General features: G+C 34.0%; 1 pseudogene; it reads right to left on the bottom strand.

The window, feature by feature from the left end:
- Positions 1-17,869, bottom strand: part of LOC140817952 (uncharacterized) — a 42,391-nt pseudogene extending 24,522 nt beyond the window's left edge.
- Positions 17,870-18,116: the final 247 nt, after the last annotated feature.

Here is an 18,116-nt window from a genome sequence, read left to right as displayed (position 1 = left end):
TGAGAACTGTTAATTTCCGTTGTATGAGGGATCTCTGAAATGTGATTTGATAGAATTAGGAGTATGAGTCAGAAGAAAAAATGAAAACAGCTCGGAATTTACGTTGACATAGGCCAATGTCGGATGATGACGATTGGTAATTGGAGCTAGGAATTGAATATATCCTTGACTAGGATTGATAAATGATGATACTGTTCGTTAGAGAACTATTGATTGGCATATACAGATGCTGTATAGCCAATATTTTACGATTAATTCCGTCACGAATCATTTCAAGTAGTATTATGACATTAGACTTCTTGAATGAGTGTTTTCCGTTTGGAGTCAAGATCCGGGAAAGGAAAATACCTCAGAATGATGTTAAGGAAATGAGTTTGGATGTTAAACTCTGTTATACATTTCTTCTGATAGATCGTAAGTAATTTAGTGAGAGTTCGAGGACGAACTCAGATCTAAGAGGGGGAGAAATGTAATGCCTAAGAATTTAATTACCGTAATCTGAAATGATTTGGGTATGATTACCGTAATTTGGAATTAATCTGGAAATGATTTATTAATTAATTACGGTAAATATAGACGGAACGGATCGGACCAAAACACATGAGAAAGGTGTAGATCGTGTGTGCAAAGAAATGAGTTGGCGCACATGCGCGATGGAATGGAGCGCACATGCGCGAGCAGGGCAGAAGCCTGCGCGCACATGCGCGACTTCACAGCGCGCACATGCGCGGAGCGTCCAGAGCCCTCGGCGCACATGCGCGGACGAGTAGCGCGCATATGCGCGGAAACTCCAGAGCCCTCGGCGCACATGCGCGGTAGAGTGGAGTGCCGAGACACACGCGCCAGGAATGGTGTCTCGCGCATATGCGCCGATGATTGTCGCGCATATGCGCGAGACGTGTTGCACTAAGGGTATGCCATTTGCCTTCTTGCATGTTGCGAATGTATATATATATATACACATGCAAATCTTCAGATTTTGGCAACAGGAAATCGAAAAGGTTGGGGAAAGTTTTGTTCTTAAATTCTGAAATCGATTTACGAGAAATCCGTCCGTCAGATTTTAAATCTGACTTCAGTACCGAGTTCCTATCAACGTAGACTACAACTGGACGTAAGTTTTGCTACGTTTAGACATGTTTTGAATTTATGATGTTGTCTAAATTGAATAGGAGTTAGATATGATGTTCTTGACACAGTAGACATCATATATCTGAAGTCAGATTGAAGAACGGACTGTGTATGGAATTGTTATGAATTTTCAGAGTTTATTCGATTGTAATATACTGAATTGATATCAGAATCATGGTATTATTGATTTTGTGATACTGAGATTGATATCTGATTTGTACTGTATCACTGGATATGTTGATATTAGTCAGATTGGGATCAGATGAGTTGTTGAATTGTTATACTGATATTGTATTACCGGGATTGCGGGATTGTACAGAATTGATATAGAATTTGGTATTGATATTGATTATGAGTTTCTATATTATATCTGTGCTGTTGGGATTGACGGGGTTACTGAGATTGTATTATTATACCGTCGAAACATCAGCGAATTGATATTGATCAGACTCAGTATTGATTGTGATTATATCGTGATATTGTCGATATGAATTGGATTGTGTCTTGATTCGATATTAATCAGAACAAGCTTTGAACTGAGCTGTATATTGACACAGTCTATTTGATATTGTGAATTCAGATTGACATGGACAAACATGAAATGGAGTCTTCGTCTTCGTCAGATTATGAAGACAAAGGTATAAGTCAATGTGGTATTGGGAGATGGACTTGAGTCAGCTGAGACTTGAGTTTCTCTAAATCACATACTTTACTTTATTGCATTGATATTTGCATTGATTGATTGATATACTTGTGTTCTTGAGTTATAGATTACAGGTATTAGAAGAGTAATCTTATGACAGAAGTGCCGTTAGTGGTGGGATCACCACGGGCACATTGCACGATGTCATAAGATGGTGTATTGGTGGTAGTGCCAAAGTCTGTCATTAGACGATGGATTATCGATGTGGGTAGACTGATAACTTCTTCTATTACTGTTAGTTGATATTATATCGATGTGGATAGATGTATAGCTTATTCTATTACTGTTGATTGATATTATATCGATGTGGATAGATTCATCGTTCCTTCTATTACTGTTAATCGATGTTATATCGATGTGGATAGAATAGGACTTGGTTCTATTACTGGTAATCGATATCATATCAATGTGAAAAGAATCAGGGCTTGCTCTATTACTGGTAATCGATAATATATCAATGTGAATAGAATAAGGGTTTCGTCTATTACTGTTAATCGATACTGTATCAGTGTGGATAGAACTGGAGTCTTTTCTATTACTGTTAATCGATACTATATCGGCGTGCATAGAACTGGAGTCTTTTCTATTACTGTTAGTCGATATATGCAGACCGACGTCTGGAACCGGGATCCCTAGACTAGGATTGAGTCTAGTCTGAATTATGTAGCTACGAGTGTTGTTGGGAGTATGCTATTGATTATGTTCAGATTTGTTACATATGATTGTTACCTGATTACATGCTTTATATTTGTTATATGATTGCATGTTTCATTGATTTATACTGGGAGTTATTCTCACCGGTTTATCCGGCTGTTGTCTTGTCTGTATGTGTACTTGACAACAGGTGGGACAGGTTCAGGGTCGAGGAGATGAGGAGAGATCGAGTTAGAGTGGAGACTTCGGACTTTGATCTGAGATAGGGTTTGAACACTTGACATTAGTTGTTAAACTCTAGTTTGAATAAATGTTTTGTAATACAGGATTTGTATTTTGTATACCGAGATGTAGATATATATGTTTTATTTCACTACGTTCCGCAATTTAAAAAGAAAAATTTTTAGACCCTGTTTTATAATTGATTAATTAGTCCCAATGATGATTAAGAACTTGATTAGCGTCCAGGTCCCCACAATATCATTTGTAATATCACTCAACGGAGATATTGATATTGGAATCAGCATCTTGATTGAACCATGAAAGCTAAATTGCTGAGATACTCTGGCTCTAAAATCCATATTTTCTGTTTAAATATTTACAACAAAAATAATTAAAATAAATGGAACTAATTATAAAAGAAACATTTATAATTATAATTCACAAGATAAATGTATTCAAGTATAACAAAAATAGTGATTGCTATTTAATATGAATTTATTTAATATGGATTATTAACAATAGGCTACAATACAGCTCCATAATTAATTTTGGTCTTGATGTAATTTAACTAACAAAATTTTCCTTTTGAATATGTCAAATTCCATATGTATATTTTATTTCTAAATATGTTGATTAACAATTTTTCTTTGTTTATATAATTTTTCATGAAAAAAAATAATAAAAATGGTAGTTTATATTAAATTAACATAAGATTATTTTGTTATCATCTATATTAATTCGTGAATTTTAGGTCTAAGATTAAAGTTGACATATTGAATATAAAAATGATTTTATACAATCATTGAAATAAATATATTAGATCTCAAAAATAAAATCAAATTAAAAATTAGTTAATCGAAATATGGATGAAATTTTTTAATTATAATATTCTTACATCTATATATAAGTGTCGTTGTATTCAAATTGTCCAATTTTTTTTCTCACAATTTTGAAGACAAAAAATAAACAACCCAACAAAATAAATACTGAAGTAGCCCAACCCAAGTAAATAAACATTGAAGTATCCCAACCCAAAAATCTAAACCCTAAAGTGAGTGAATATATATGTGTATGTTTCTAGACTTATACACATTTAATCCACCGACAAAACACAAAAAATAAACAGCAAAGAGTGAATTTTGGTATCCCATTATTTCTTTTTACATTTTCTCTCAAACCAAAATATGTCATGATTTCTTCGTTCTTCTTAGTTTTATTGTGCATTGAAAATCATGGCTTTGTTTTGTTGTTTTTCGGATTTTTTGATTCAAGAAGAATATTCATATTTTGATTTTTTGTCTTCGATTTAATTTTATTTTCAGGATTTCTAGTCAATAGATCTGTTGATGGTCATGTAATTTTAGATCTAATTTTATTTCATCTTTTTGAGTGTTTTATCTTCACGCCGAAACTCATGGCGTATACAGATGCATACTCGAATTTTTTTACCTTAGTAGATATGTTGATGGTCATGTAATTTTAGATCTAATTTTTTCATCTTTTCGAGTGTTTTATCTTCACGTCGAAACTCATGGCGTATACAGATGCATACTCGAATTTTTTACCTCAGAAAAAATCTTTATGGGGTCTAATATAGTTAGATCATGGTTTCGTTTTGTTGTTTTTCGGATTTTTTTGAAGAATATTTATATTTTGATTTTTTTTCCTTGATTTAATTTTCTTTTCTTGATTTCGAGTTAATAGATCTATTTGTGGTCATGTAATTTTACATCTAATTTTTTTCATCTTTTTCGAGTGTTTTATCTTCACGCCGAAACTCATGGCGTGTACAGATGCACTCGAATTTTTGACCTCAGAAAAATATTTATGGGTCTAATAGTTAGATTTACCGCCGATTTTTCTGAGTAAAGATTTAATGTCATTTTTGGGTTTTTTTCTAAATTATTTTGACATCTTTGCTTCGGATTCTATTAATTTCGGAATAAGAATTTTCGGATCTGTTAAAGAAAGCTTTAAATCAGAAATAGGAGTATTATAAAACATGTTTTAAAGCATTATTTATTTTTTTCGAAAATAATCTATAGATCTGTTTATGGGGCATAAGATTTATTTAGACCTGGTCATGTTCCACCAAATCTTCATGTTTTTATTTTTATACCTCAGAAAAGATCGATACAGTGAGTAATTTATTTAGATCTACTATCAACTTTTCTGATAAAATATTCCCTACAACAGATTTTTTTTGTTATAAAAATCGATACATTGACTAATTTATTTAGATCTACGTAGGCATGAGATCTAATATTTATCGGGCAGCCATATCAAAATTTGAATAAATAGCTTGAAAACAATGTTTGTTTTGAAATCACTTGCATACATGCATTTTCAATCAATCACGTATCTCTATTAAAACATAAAAAATCTGAAAATGTCTCTATAATAAAATGAGAGAAATATGTTTTATATGACTTTAATATTTATTAATAATTTATTTTATTCAATCTGATTCATGTCCATTCGTCTTCCTATCATTACCTTAATGTTAATATTTTTTATGTATAACATTATGGTAGGGATTTTTCATGAATTTGACGGCAATTTATAAATTTAAGTAATTAAAATAAAGTTTAAAAATAAAATTAAATAATAATTAGCTTTATTAAGTTGAATACAATATTATTTATCAAATTAAACTAACTTAGAAAAATGCTTAAAGGACCTCACTTACATGACATATAATAAAATAAACAAAATGATAAAATAATATTCTCACAAATGAAAGTCATATATTTATAATAGTAATAGAAATAGATAATAGAAAATATTTATATAGCATACATATAAAAATTTGAATAAATAGCTAAAAAACAATGTTTGTATTAAAATCACTTACATACAAACATTTTTCATCAATCACGTATCACTATTAAAACATAAAGAGTCTGAAAATATCTATATTCTAAATGGGAGAAATATGTTTTATATGACCTTAATATTTATTAATAATTTATTTTTATTCAATCCGATTTATCTCTTTTCGTCTTCTCGTTATTACCTTATTGTTATTAATATTAACAATTTTTTAATGTATAATATAATGGTAGGGATTTTTCATAAATTTGACAGTAATTAAAATTAAAACAATAATTAAATTGATTGAGTTAAATACACTATTAATTATCCTATTAAACTAACATTAAAAATGACTTAAAAACCTCATAAACATGACAAATCGTATAACAAACAAAATAGTAAAATAATAAGTTCACAAATGAAAGCCATATATTTATAATAGAATAATAATATTAGATAACAGATAAATAATATATCATAATAGATAATAGATATTTATAATGGAGTAATAAAAGTGACAAAAAACTGGTCTAAATCTATTTATTCGATACATAGGTGCAATCTCAGTATTCATCTCACATGAAAAATCATATGTTCCATCTTGTGTGATATTGGATTAATTCTTCTTACCTTAAAAATAGGATCCAAATAATCAGTCTAAGTCGATCACTGATATACACTCAAAAAGGGAAGAAACCATTAAATTTTAAGGTAAAGTTTTTGTAAGATCCCAAAAATAATCAAATGAATTATTCTAAAAAAATAAAAAAATAAAAAAAAATTTAGTTGTGTGTGTATGTATATATATATATATAGACACACACACACACACATATAATAATCCTACAAATAAGGAAGAGGCAAAATATATAAATATAATACAATAGATCTAGAAGATAAATCTGATGGAAATATTATCTCAAATTTTTTACTAGAATTATTAAGAATTTTACCCATACCAATTCATGATTGCATCCTTCAACAAGTTGTCATCGGTTGAGTATAAAAGGGAGGGGAAGGAAAAAAATAAAGAAGCAAACCAAAACCATCTTAAATAATAATAAAATTTAAACTTAATAAATCAACTTTTCCTATCCATCTCTTCAGGTGCCTTCTTGTAAGGTAAATATTCTTGTCTCTCGTTAATATTCTTCTTTGGTTGATAATATTTTATGTGAAATATATGAACATATAATTTTTAGCTTCAGTGGGTGTATCTTGAAAACCAACTCCTGCAAATTTTTCTAAATGTCTAAATTTTAAATAGATTTTTTTGTTGTACAGTACTGTTATAAATAAGTCAACTAATAGTACAATGAAAATGTTTTAGTTTGGAATTCTTGAAGTTAAGATGTTTCCTATAATATATACTATATTAGTGCACTACGGTCAAATATATATACACCTTGATGGAGCATCTAGAAAAATAATATGAATGAAATTATTGGCTACTCTTGAATGCTATAAATTTATGACCCAACCTTAAAATGTTTTGGTAAGAAGATGACATAGGTACAAGTAGTTTACGAGAATGAACTTAAAATTTGTTAATTTTAGTAAATTGTACACCATATTAAATGAATAGACAATAAAATTTAAGAACCTATTTTGGACTCAATTTTCATGGACGTCAACACCTCTACTTAATAGTTCATTGTTTAAAGAAAGTTATAATTTAAAATCATTTTAAGTTTTAAATTGTGAAATTCTGGACAAAATCAAGAAGTTGTATTGTATAAATTAACATTTTCATAATTTTAGTATATATGTTTTGAGTAGGTATGTTAAATTAATTATGGTTATTAGAGTTCTTGAGTTAACTTTTCCAGACCTTAAATTAGTAAGGATTTTATGATGCAATATTACAATTTAATAATCTGTATAAGATGTTTCATATTTTTAGAGGACCCTAAAAATGAATGAAATGATGAAATAAAGCTTCTACATAACCCATGTTATTTGCTGAAAATATTAAATTAAGGAGAAAGTGAGATAATATAGAACTTCAAATTTTATAGTACAAAAATAAAAATACACATGGTTTGCTGAATAAACAAATAATTGATAAATGTTATGTTATATCCCAGCTTGACCTCCTGTATTTTTCATCTTGTTGTCGTTCTGAAAATAAAACGTATGTTATTATCGGGTAACATAGAACAGGTATTTGTAAAGTTTGATATTTGTTGAATGTGAATTACATGACATTAAATTGTTACATGGATTATTTGTGACATTACTTAACATCGATGCATTAAAAAAAACGTATTTTACACACATGTATTTTCTATATATGTAGCATCGATGCATAACATTGCATTGCATATTATGCCTCGATTTAAGTGTTTATTTCTTTCGGTATTGTGTTTGGATTCGAGGGGATTATCGGGATGGTACGGAGCTGCGACTAGCCCGAGAGATGTTGTAGGCCGATAAGGCGCAGTACGTCCGTAGTCCTTGGCGAGCTGACCGGCACACTAAAGGGGATCGGTTACGGTGACCGGAAGCGCAACGGAAGTTCAAAAATCGAATTTTTAAGTGAAAATTTCGGCCACCCCATTTCTTTGTGCAACGAATACAAAAACACACATAATGACATACATAGGGTGTAAGAAAATCGTTACCTATCAACCTCTTGAGGTTGATGATGGCACCAACCAAGTTGTAAACAACTTGGCTCTTGAATGGAAGATAAATCTACAAGCTCTCCTCCATTTTTCTTGAATCTTTCCTTCAAATTAGGCCCACCACCAACTAGGTAGATCCCCTCATATTTTGCACTAGAAAAATATGAGGATTTTTCAAAGAGAAGTGTGTATATTCTTCAACAATTGAAGAACACTAAAAGGAGAGAAAACTTGAGAGAAATACATGCAATATTTCGGCCATAGTGGAATGAAAGAGGGGAAGGGAGACTTGTCTTGGTTTGTGAAAAAGTTGAGTCAAAAAGGTGCATGCCATGCCTTGAAAACTCAAAAAGTAGTCTCCCAACCTTTCACCTCCCATGCATGCATATTATATGGTTTTTAATCAAATTAAAAACTTTGGACTAAATTTTAATTATCTCAAACATATTTGAGACTAATTAAATATTATTTGAATTTACTCAAGTCCCACCAGATAAATAATTATTTTAATTGAGCTCTACAAGACTCAATATAATTTAATTAATTCAACACTTGAATTAATTTAATTATTTGGACTCTACTAGGCCCACTAGTGTTTAATTAATTCAACACTTGAATTAATTTAATTTAGTCCATAATAATGTTTATGAAAATCACAATTTTTCAAATACATTATTCACTTGGCCAAATTTTAATTTAGGAACACTTCCATAAATTAAAATTTACATTTCTCTCATAGAAGTCATACTTCTATTTTTCTTTACACTTATAAACTCATTTATAAGTCGTTCAACACATTGAACTATTTTCTCCTTTATAGAAGTCACACTTCTAATTTTCCTTACGCTTATAAACTCCTTTATAAGCCGTTCAACACATTGAACTATTTTTACTTCTCAACGGGATCTAGAAAGCTAGTACTTGTGTGGCCCTCAATGGTTCATTGATACGACTAGCCGTGGGTTCACATCTCCATGTGATTCGGACTAAACATATCCTTATTCGAGCATACCCCAATTGCTCCATTCTTACTTATCAACACCTTGACAACAAGAACGTCAGAACTCAAGTCTGATAGTACCCAACCAATCATGTTAAACGCCTAGCAGCATCGCTTACATGATTCCCTAGGTATCAAATGATAGTGCCTGCAAGAACCATTCAATTATGGTTAGCGTACAGTACGGTCCCTTCAACTCATATATCCCGATCGATTCGACAACCATTGGTTTATCGAGAGTTGTCAATGAATCGATACTATGTGTCATGTCGTAGTTGCATCGATGGTGTAATCTATGAAACCCTTTCATAATTACCACCATACTCTGGCCAGAAATTTCAACCTACATACACATGATAACACATAGGATATCCATACCCGAAGGTAAGCGGTGAATCCCCGACTACAATGCATCGACTCCTATGTGTTTCGACAGAACACCCAACCTTGCCACCTAATGACCCCATGAGAGTCGGTAAACAAGTCAAAGTGTAATTCTAGCACATAGAGTCTCAATGTTGTCCCGGGTCATAAGGACTAATTCTGTACAACCATAAACCAGGACTTTTCCACTCGATAAGTGAGAACCACTTGGAAAGTCCTTTTATGGAGGGTTGTTCAGTGCACTCTACAAGGAGCACCTATCTGCATGTTCGGACATCACAATGTCCCCTACCAATGAAACATGGTACTCACATCGCAGATACTAGTCTCTAACTCGAGCGGCCTATATCCTTCTTAGTGGCGGCTGAATCGACTAGGAACCGTTTAGAATATACAGTATTACAAATATGAGTTTCATGATACTCATCATATGAGCATCTCATATTCTTTCTACTATTTGTATATTCAAGGGCTTTATCTATGCAGCTAGCATGGGTATACAGATAAAGATTTGCCAAAATAATAATTTCAAATATTATTAAAATAAAGACTGCTTATACATAGAGTTTCATTGTGAACACTCGGCCAACACTTGGCTCGACGGGCACCTACTCTAACACACACGGTAGTAGACTGGGGGAGGAGTGGTCGCTACGGCAGTGTAGCCGAGCCTTGCCTGTAGCTCGAGCTGTTATGCACTGCATTTACTGATTGTGCAGCTTCCGATATACTGATTTCCCGTGCATGTGTACATACCCTGATCATGCATTGCATCCATGTATCATTCGTTACAATTCATGTTGTTTTTAGTTTTGTATTTTCATACTGGGCTATTGCTTACCCCTCGGGGGCGATTAACTTGCATGTGTGGTTGATAATCAGGGCAACATAGCATCCATCGTACTTCTGAGTGAGGAGCAGTATGAGGAAAGCACTTATACTATCATGTTCATAGATGGAACATTAACACTAGTAGAGGAGATCTTTTATGATTGCCCTGGGAATGTTGGTGATGGGGACAAACCCCAGTTTATCATACTTCTTAGTAAGGGCAACTTGGTCACTATACATACTGATTCAGATCCTGTGAGGGAGGAGCTAAAATAAAGATGCATAAATATATATATAATTAGGCTCGGTATATTTTGTTATGTAATATTTATTCGAGCACTAATATGTAAATTGGTATGATGTTGAACTAATCCGGGATGATATGTGTTTTGGTTAAAGACAAATATTAACAATATAAATATTATGTGAATTCAGTAAACATGTTAATTGCAGTGTCTCAACTAATAATTATACGTATTATAATTTTATACTATATAATACTGAATATCTTTTGAAACGAACTGTCTGGGCCAGCATTGACATTAAATTTTAAAATTTCATTCTCCGCTGCAGAGCTAAAACGGTAATTAAACAAAATAATGCATGATAATTACTGTTGAGAATCGAGGGACCCACACTTAGTGGTATCAGAGCAAGAAACTGGGAAATTGCTCAAAGTATTGAAGTATAGCTAGAAATTCTTCCATAAGATTATGGTCTCAAGAGAGTTACACGAAACTTAATTAATTGCCTATATGCTCCTATATTTTTATGTGTGTAGATTTATATAGTACATTGATAATACTTCTTTGTGTATATATTTGTTTATTGGCCTGTTGGAAACTTAATTCCGGTGCTTTGACAAAAAGACTTACCAACTGAACTGCTCATCAACTGAACACGTCATCTGCCGAACTCAGTCAACTGTTCTATACAACTGAAGTTAATTCTCGACAACTGATTCATTACCAGCTGACCTCTCAGTTGTACACGTCATCAGTTGAAAGCGACAACAGACAAAATATTACATATACCTGCAACTAGTAGTGGAACGCCGCATTGCAGAATGAACAGTGTACGATTGTCAGAATATATCGACGTGGCAATCAACGGTTAGAATATTCAAACATTCTTTAATGTAACCGTTGAGAGAAGAGCCTATAAATAGTCGAAGAACAACAACTGAAGAACCCCACGACTTTCAGTTATCCTATTCTACTTGCTGTTACGCTGCAAAAATATCTATTCGCAATCAAAAATCAAAGCTCACGCTTATTAGTCATATCAGTAGTATTCAAGACTACATTCTCGAGCTTATATAGCACTTTGTAATCTTTAATAGATTTTCTAAGTTGTGCTAAGATCAGTTACGATCTATAAAAGTGTTGTATGCTAAGGGTTTCAGTTTTGGCAAAGTGATAAGTCCAAACTGAAGTGGGTCAGTACAGTGTCGTGTATTTGATCAAAATCTTTTAGTGGATATCCTATCTTCGTGATAGAAGGGGTGACGTAGGAGATTCAATTCTCCGAACATCCAGAAACTTATTGTGTCATTACTTCAGTTATCATTTTCAGTTAGATACTCTATGTTTCAGTCAGTTAGTTTTCTGCAACTGTTTTATTCAGTTTAACTGATTGTTGTTGACCGACGGGATATTTAGTTTCAGTTTGTAACAGAACTGAACTCATATTGTCGAAGAATATTTTAAATTCGAGCAGTGTTTATTCAACCTTCCCTTCTAAACAATATTTATTCGATTAACCGATCCTATCAAGTGGTATCAGAGCATAGTTATATCCTATCAAAGATTATCTTACTTAAATTGTCCACTATGTCTTCATTCAACAAGATTCCTATGTTCTCAGAGAAGACTTTGACGATTGGAAGATCAGGATGCAGGCTCATCTAGCTGCACAGGATGATGACATGTGGTACGTTATAACTGACGGACCCATGAAGATTTTGAAAGCCAATACAGCAGTTGCAATCACAGAAGGGCACCGCACAGAATTGAAAAGCCTAGAGATGAGTGGACTAATGAGGACAAGAGGAAAGCAAATCTAGATAATGTAGCAAAGGACATATTGTACAAAACACTGGACAAAGTAACGTTCAGTAAAATCAAGATGTGCAAGACAGCCAAAGAAATTTGGGAGAAGTTAATTCAGCTTTGCGAAGGCAACGAACAAACCAAAGAAAACAAACTTTCTGTTGCCGTGCAGAAGTTCGACAACATCAGAATGAAAGTTGGAGAAACAATGCATGAATATGATGAAAGAACCAGCTGCATAATCAACGAACTTAATGCAATTGGAAAGGTGTATTCAAACAAAGAAGTTGCATTGAAAATAATCAGAGGTCTTCCCAAGGAATGGGATGTGAAAACCATGGCAATGAGGGAGTCTAAAGATCTAAACAAAGTTGAGCTCCATGACCTATTCGCTGACTTGAAAGCATATGAGTTTGAAATGCAAACTCGAGAGGGAGAACCATCTACCCCAGCAGCTACTACCGCCTTAACTGCTGTAAGAACAGTGCCAACTGGTTCAGTTGAGAAAGCTGCTGATCAACTAAGCAATGATGCCATGTCATTGTTCATTAAGAAGTTTGGAAGATTCATGAGGAAGAATCAAGGGAATTTTCAAAAGAACTATCAAAGAAACAACTCCAGAGAAGAGTCAAATGCATGCTACAACTGTGGCAAACCAGGTCATTATATTGCTGACTGTCCCAAACCCAATAAGGACAGTCAAGTTTCAACTGAAAGAAAGAAGAAAGTATATGAACACAAGAGGAGATCTAAGGACGACAAGAAGCCTTACAGAAAGAAACATTAAGTACTCCTAGCTGAAGATAGCAAAGCCAAATGGGCAGACACTGACAGTGAGGAATCAGAACCAGAAACTTCATGCAGTTCTAGTGACGATGAAGAAGAAGTAAAATGTCTGATGGCTGTTGATACAGAAATAGAGTCCAGCAGTCAACAGGTATTTGATTTTAGTTCAACTGATTTTACCAGAGAAGAACTTATTTCGACATTGCATGACATAGTTAATGAGTATCAAAAGCTTTCTTTATCGTTTGAAAAAGCCAGAGCGAAGCAAAATGATCCCAAAGACGATAAAACAAAAACTGATGAATCAGTTGATATGTTGAGTCTAAAAAGGGAAATTGTTGAGCTCAGAAATGAAAGAAGCAGGGATCAATTAATGATTCAAAAGTTGTTTCTTGAAAATTCAAAGCACACTGAGCTTATTCAGGCTTGGAACAAATCGTCTGATGCTTTGACTGATATACAAAATTCTTAGAAATCAGTTACTGATAAAACTGGTTTAGGATTCTGTAGTAAAGATGATTCGTCTTCCAAAGATACTCAGCCAAAACTGAATATAAACAAAGGGAAATACATTCACTTTGTAAAATCAGTTATGGTACAAGAACAAGCTGAGCCGAGTAAACTGATTGAACAGCCAACTCAAAGTATGAACAAGGGCAAAAGATGTTGAATTGGTTATAGCCCAAAAGTTGTGACTGACTCTCGAAGTCAGCAACCGAAAATTTTCAGCAAAAATTACTCTAATGGCTAATCAAATTACTACAACAGCAAGCCAGTTCAGAAAAGATACTGGCTGAACAATCAGTTGAAAAATGGCAAATCACATGTTGTATCTCCTGCACACCGTACATCAAGCACACACAAACAGGGAAAGACCATCTGGAATACAGCAACTGGACGGTCAGTTAGATTGATCCAAGTCTGGATTCCTAAAGGACTAATCAACTTTGGACCCAAATAAAAAAAAAGGTACCAGAATCTTATCTTGTGTGTGATTGCAGGTAACAGGTACAAGCTTTGAATCTATATGGTACTTGGATAGTGGATGTTCACGCCACATGACAGGAGATTCAAATTTATTATCTCAACTGGTCAAATATACTGGACCAAACATCAGTTTTGGAGATAATTCTAAAGGTAAAACTGTGGGTAAGGGTAAGCTTATCCATGGTAACTTCACCATTAATGATGTATTATTAGTTGAGAATCTTAAGTATAATCTGATCAGTATCAGTCAATTATGCGATAATGGATTCTCAGTTCAGTTTGACAAACATTCTTGTTCAGTCAAAAACTCAACTGAAGAGATCATCCTAACTGGCAAAAGGTGTGGAAACACTTACAAAATCAGTTGGAATGATCAACCTTATGCACCAGTATGTTTTATTGCCTCAAAATCTTCTAAAAACTGGTTGTGGTATAAGAGATTAAACCACCTGAATTTCAAGTCAATTGCATATTTGAGTAACCACGATCTTGTTACTGGGCTGCCCAAAATGGATTTTATCAAAGACAAAATTTGCTCAGCATGTCAGTTTGGTAAACAAATCAAATCTTCTTTTAAGAACAAGGGTCGTAAATCTTCTTCCCGATGCTTAGAGCTGTTACATATGGATCTATTTGGTCCAATACCAGTCATGAGCTTAGGGGGAATGAAATACACCTTGGTGGTTGTAGATGATTTTTCAAGATTCACTTGGGTTATATTTCTCAAGTCCAAAGACCAAACTGCTGCTCAACTGATTAAGCTTTTCAAAAGACTATTAAATGAAAAATCAGTTGAAATTGATAGAATCAGATCTGATCGAGGAACTGAGTTTATCAATCAAATTTTTTCAAATTATTTAGAGAATGCCGGAATTAAGCATGAGCTCTCAGCAGCTAGAACTCCTCAGCAAAATGGTGTAGCTGAAAGGAGAAATCGGACCCTTAAAGAGGCTGCTAGAACAATGCTTGCTGATTCTGGTATCTCTCAAAGGTTTTGGGCAGAAGCAGTGAACACTGCGTGTTACACTCAAAACAGATCAATGATTAATAAGAATCATATGAAAACACCCTATGAGATCTGGCATGGAAGAAAAAGTGTGGTTTCCTCCTTCAAAATATTCGGGTGCAGATGTTTTATACTTGTCAATGGTAAAACTCATGTAAAAGCCTTTGATGCTAAATCTGTAGAGGGAATATTTCTTGGTTATTCTTCAGTGAGTAAAGCATATAGAGTCTTCAACAAAAATACTTTAAATGTTGAGGAATCTATTCATGTTGTTTTTGATGAAACTATACTAACTGATAAGCCAACTGATCAAGTTGAGCTAGCTGATAGATTTACAGATATAAGCTTGGATAATGATGATGAAGAAGATATCCATATCACTCAAAGCAATCTTCAAACACCGGAACCGGAAGTATTGGATCAACCAGAAGAACCAGAAGCTGTTCCAAATGATCAGTTATTAGAGCCACCGAATGACATTCAGTTACCAACTGAAACTGCCCCAACTGAAACTGGAAATGTTCAGTTACCCACAGAAGCAGTTGCTGATTCAGAAGCAATAAATGCTGAACTCAGATGGAAGAAATCACATCCTCCAGAGTTGGTAATAGGTAAACCATTTGATCCAGTAAGAACAAGAAATCAGATGCTCAATCTATTTATTCATTCAGATTTCGTATCACAACTAGAACCCAAGAAGACTGATGAAGCTCTTGCTGATCCAAACTGGATAAATGCAATGCAAGAAGAGCTAAATCAGTTTGTCCATAACAATGTCTGGTACTTAGTTCCAAGACCAATTTCGAAAACTGTTATAGGTACAAAGTGGGTGTACAAGAACAAACTGAACGAAGATGATTCAGTTGTGCGTAACAAAGCAAGGCTAGTGGCACAAGGCTATAGGCAGGAAGAAGGAATTGATTATGATGAGACATATGCACCAGTTGCAAGACTGGAGGCAATAAGGATATTCCTCGCCTATGCTTCATTCAAAAACTTCAAAGTCTATCAAATGGATGTGAAGAGTGCATTTCTGAATGGCCAGTTGCAGGAAGAATTCTACGTTGAACAACCTCCATGTTTTATCAATCGTCACTTTCCTGATCATGTATATCATTTGAACAAAGCCTTATATGGTCTTAAACAAGCTCCAAGAGCTTGGTACGAAACTCTTTCCAAATTTCTAACTGATCACGATTTTTCTGTTGGATCAGTTGATAAGACCTTGTTCAAATTTTCCAAGAATGACCATATTCTACTCGTTCAAATTTATGTTGATGACATTATTTTTGGGTCAACTAACCCCAAATTATGCGAGAAGTTTGCTAAGTTAATGCAGGATAAATTCGAAATGAGCATGATGGGTGAACTGACATTATTCCTTGGTTTACAAGTGAAGCAACTGGATTCAGGAACCTTTATCAGTCAAACCAAATACACTAAGGAATTACTGAAAAAATTTGGTATGGAATCATGTTCAGCTGCAAGCACTCCCATGAGCTCATCAGTTAAATTAGACACTGATCAAGGGGGAATATCAGTTGAGACGACACTTTATAGAGGCTTAATAGGTTCATTATTGTACCTAACTGCTAGTCGTCCTGATATTATATTTGCTGTATGCATGTGTGCTAGATTTCAAGCAAATTCTATGCAATCACATTTTACTGCTGCCAAGCGTATTTTGAAATATCTTAAGGGCACACAAAATGTGGGATTATGGTATTCTAAAGATTCATCTTTCAATTTAGTTGGATATTCAGATGCAAATTATGCAGGATGCAAGCTTGATCGAAAAAGTACAAGTGGATCATGTCAGTTTCTTGGAGACAGACTGATCTCTTGGTTCAGTAAGAAGCAAACATTTATAGCAACTTCCACAACTGAAGCAGAATATCTCGCTGCTGGAAGCTGCTGTGCTCAACTGCTCTGGATTCAGCAGCAACTGAAAGATTATGGTGTTGATGCAAAGGAATCTCCTATATTCTGTGACAACACAAGCACAATTGCTATTACTTATAATCTAGTTCTTCACTCCAAGACTAAGCACATAGATGTCAGACATCACTTCATCAGAGATCATGCCTTGAAAAAGAACATCAGACTGGAATACGTATCAACTGAGCAGCAAGCAGCTGATATCTTCACCAAACCATTGGCTGAGAATAAGTTTTCTTATTTTCGCAATATACTTGGATTAACTGATTTATCTTAATCAGTCGTTATTTTTGTCTTGGTTCTTAATCCATTTTTCAGTTTTGTTGTCACTTACTGACTCCTCAGTTAATTGTTTAATTCTATAATTCTCAACTGATGTCAGTTAGTCTTCTATTAATTAACGTTTTATCAGCTCATTTGTTTGCATAGTATCTCACAAAGCTCATTACGTGCAGGAACAAGAAAAACGATGATAAAACAAAATAAACATTTCATTTAACCATATATATTGGCCAGGACTACATTTTCATATTTTTCTTCTACATCAGCTATCCACATCCTCAACCAAACAACTAGAGCTGAGGAAGATGTCTTGCAGAAGCTGTGCGAAGAAGCTATGCGATTGAGAGTCTCCAGCTCCTTTCGAAGCATCAGCTGGTAGAGATGACCATCTTTGAAGACGTCCACCCCCGCAGAAATGTCTAAGTGCTCCCGCACTTCTCTCAGTTGTGCCATCTGTTTGTAGGTGGTAGCCCTTCCAGAGTTGTACAGGAGCTCAAGCTCCTGTAACTCTTCCCAGTAGGGAAGACTATCATAGAAGACCTCGTCTTCAATAGCAGACTTTCTGGCCTGCAGAGAGAATAGAGAAACGTTTGAGCTACTTGCACCCTCCATTTTTTTTGCTGATATACTTGTGACTAACTCTTTAACTATTTAACTCTTATTTATAGACCAGGTCGAGGAAGATGAAAGGACATATTTA

This window comes from Primulina eburnea, chromosome 17, assembly GCF_022965805.1.
Source record: "Primulina eburnea isolate SZY01 chromosome 17, ASM2296580v1, whole genome shotgun sequence".
Taxonomy (NCBI): Eukaryota; Viridiplantae; Streptophyta; class Magnoliopsida; order Lamiales; family Gesneriaceae; genus Primulina; species Primulina eburnea.
Note: the sequence above shows the minus strand (reverse complement) of the source record. Positions and strands in the feature narration are given on the sequence as shown.